Genomic DNA, 3,825 nt, shown 5'->3' with positions numbered 1-3,825 from the left:
TGACAGGCAAGACGTGTCTGCTGGAGCAATAGTGGCATGACCGTGATGGGGAGGGAGGGAGGTAACCATCTGCTTTCTGATTGGAGTTGAGATCTCTTACATAAGAGGGAATTCATGCCTGGTGCTCTAAACCTGACAACAACAAAACCCCTGGCTACTGTGCTAGTTTGCTTTCTGTTGCTGTGTTAAAACATTAATTAAAGGCAACTTGAGAGAGAAAAGCATTTCCTTAGTTTATAGATTAGAACCCATCAAGGGAAGCCAAGGAAGGAACTCAAGGCAGGAACTGAAGCAGAGGCCATGGAAGAACACTTCTTACTGATCTTACTGATTTGTTTCCCATGGCTCATTCAGCTTCCTCTTTTATATAACCCAAGACCACTTGTCCATTGGTGCTACAGTCCACAGTGGGATGGGTCTTCCCACATCAATCATTAACGGAGAATATGCCCCTACAGACTTGCCTACAGACCGCTGTGATGAGGCATTTTCTCCACTGACATTCCCTCTTCTCAGATGATTCTAGCTGGTTTACAAAAAAAAACTAAAGGAAAAGCTGAGTGACAATTATTCCTAGTGTATAAACTAAAGATATGACCACTGTGTGCTATGATTATATAGGAGAAGGTTTTATTGTAGGTAAGAGAGACAACAGCCAGAAGCATCTAGAAGAGTCCAGAGCAGGGGGAGAAAAAGTCACCTGAACATGGCCAACAGACTGGAGCTGGGCAGGATAGAAGCAGAAAGCAGAACTGAAAGAGGAACAGGAACAGGAAGAGAGGAAGAACATGGGAGAAAGAAGGGAGGGAAAGGAGGAAGATAGAGAGAGGCAGACAAAGAGAGTGAGCATAGACAGAACAGCAGGGTCATAAGTACAATGAGTAGCTGTGGGGAGGGAAGTCTGTGGGCTGGGAAGTTCAGGGTAGGGGAGGAGATGAGGCGGGCTGGGATGCTAGCATTGACTTTGAAATGCGTAACAGGTTCTTGTGATACTGAGGGAGCCTGGAGGCCAGCAAGGGTTTTAATATGCTACTAGGCACCACAGGTGGCCATTTGTCCATTCTGTCTTTTGGAAATTTGGGAAAATGGAGTTTCCTTTGAACCTGACACCTAGAGTCCCAAACTACATGGTTTTGGACAGCCCTGACATATTCCTGGAGTCTAGAAGACTGTGCACCATTTAAAGCTGTGTGCCTGATAGGACTAGAAACACACTCAGAAGAGTATGAGCTTGCCCTGCGGTACTGCATCTGGAGGAGATTGGAGGCTCTTCCCAAGGAGGAGAGGCCTGAGACATAGTTCTCAGCTGTTTGGCTCAGTGTTGCAGGAATAGCCCATGGGTACCCAGAGTTTCTCAGCAAAGACTGGAAGATTTTATTGTTGTTCTTGTTCCCAGGAATTTAAAGAAACCTTTGCCTAATTATTAACTGCATCTGGGCAAATCAGTGTCTGTACACAACAAAGGACACAGATGTTATAGAATCGGTTGGGGAAAAGTCACTCAAGAAGCTACAATACAGTGACAAGCAGCAACAGCACACTTGGGAGACAGAAGACTAGCTTTCAAAAACACCATTTAAAATATCTAGTTTTCAAAATGACAATACAATATGAAAAAATATAACAAACAAAAGGAAGAACAATCAACCAAAATGTCAATTGAAAAGGCCCAGATTTTAGCCCTATTTAAACAAAGATTTAATTCAGCCATTTTAAAATATGTTCAAAGAAAGCCATGTCTAAGGAACTATGAAAGCAAAGTGTTATCCTAAAGAATTTTAATAAAGAGAAAACTACTGTGAAGATGGGGGTAGATATTACAGAGTTGGAAACTCCAATAAAGAAAATGAAAATGTCACCAGCCAGCTCCAATTTGAATGTGAACAGGCAGAAGAAAGAATCCACAGACCGGCCGATGGGCCTACTGAAGTTATCCTGAAAAGGGGAAGGGTGGGAAGAAATGCATCCAGGGCTTCAGTGTTTCCTCCACATGTGTGAAGAATGTAAGCCATCCCCATGCTCACAACAAGAAGCTGAACAAACTGAAAATCAGCAACTCTACAGAGGTCAGCTAGAAAGCTGAAGTCAGGACAGAGAGCCAGCCCACCCACACAGACAGGTTAATAGAGAACCACGGCTCACCAGCCACAGTGAGACCCTAAAATGGTTGTTACCATATGTCCTGGAGATAGGGGCGGGCTAGCTGCAGAGTTGTGACCTCCTGGATGCCCAGTCTGAAAGTGAGAAAGATGTATACTCTAAATGTTGGAAGTGTAAATATATGTTTAATTTTACAGGGTTGGAAATTAAAAGGTTGCCGTGAGTCTCAGACATGGTCTTGAATATTTAATATAATTTTCAAATTATACATATATACATATATATATTTCTAAAACTGCATATAATTTTTACCTCATCGAGATGCATACTTGGATATCTATGATCCTAGGTGACAGGTGTAACGTTAGGCTCAAAAGGAAGGGACTCAGGTAACTTGATTCAGCTGAAAACTGAACTTGCTCATCAGAGAAATACTTATTTTCTTGGCAAGAAATCTGGCTTCTGAACAAGGCCTCAAACAAGAGTAATCTCAGTAGGAGGGATGGATCTTTCTCTTAGGTTTTTTTGTATTTTAAACTATAAAAAGATGGAGCCTGAAAAGAAACTGACAAGAAAAAAATCAAACAATAGATACCTGACTCAAATAGGTATTCTCTTTAACTTCCTTGTTTTGCAGTTATTTAACCATGAGGTTTGAGACACGGCCAGTGTCACTGAGTGTGTGCTTGAATCCTAGTGAACAGCTTCACCTCATTTCACTGTACAACTGAACACAGCCAAACACCTATAGCTTATAATGTCAAGGGTGTTTAAAACCTCAATCCATCATTCTGTTTAAATAATTGAAACAGTGACCAGTTTTTGATTGGCAGATTCTCAACTGTTAGACTTTAAATGGTACAAAATAGTCTCTATTTCTTGAAGCTAAAATATGCCCTGATGTGGGTCAGAATTTGGCATTGTGATGAAGGGGTCTGTAAGCTGTCAGAGGTTGGCTTGGAGTGGTGGTAATTTCTAGCAGCCCTGGCAGACCTTATCTCTCCCTCGGTGGAGTTCATTGGTCTGTCTCTGAACTGCTCTAAGAGAGTTGTTTAGATCCTGTGCTCAAATCACGGGTTTGAGAAACTGCAGGTTTCTGAAGCATCCTATTTCAGAAACTGCTTTCTTCTATTTTGAGGCATGTGTGCATGCACGTGTTTTAAATAATTGTCGTTAATTCAGTGCTAGACGGCTTGATTCGGTAAGTATGCTTTGTATGTAGTCAGACTCTTTTTCTGTTGTCTCTGGGTTTGCTGCTCCCGGTTTCAGATATTAGACTAAGTCCAGGAAATGGGACTTGGTGGTAAGGTTAAGTGTTTAGCAGGGAGACATAGTCTGCTGGAAGACAGAATGAGGCACAAGAAACTCCTGAGCAAGCTGGCTCATGGTCTGAGCAAGCCTGTTTCAGCCTCAGCAAGGGGTTGGCTCTATACCTTCAGAATCTTTTTAACCCTGAGATAGCATAACCTACTTTGCTTCTTTGTGGGGGTTTCCCAACCCCTCAAAAAAAAAAACAAAAAAAAAAAAAAAACACTGTCTTCAAAATACTTTTTTTTTTCTCAGCAGATTTGGGCAATAACAAATTTGTGTCATTCCCTCAGTCCTTAAAACCGGTCTCCCTAATGTATTGGTGGAGTGATTTCCGATTCAGTAAGCACGGTTTAGAAGGTGTGGGAAGCTCCAGTGCAGGCTTCTCATTCGCTGTGGGTCCCTCACTCCCTGTGC

Source organism: Microtus oregoni, unplaced genomic scaffold (genome assembly GCF_018167655.1).
Source record: "Microtus oregoni isolate MIOR12 unplaced genomic scaffold, Mior012 000016F_ref0000370, whole genome shotgun sequence".
In the NCBI taxonomy this organism is placed as follows: Eukaryota; Metazoa; Chordata; class Mammalia; order Rodentia; family Cricetidae; genus Microtus; species Microtus oregoni.
This window is presented reverse-complemented; position numbering follows the sequence as displayed.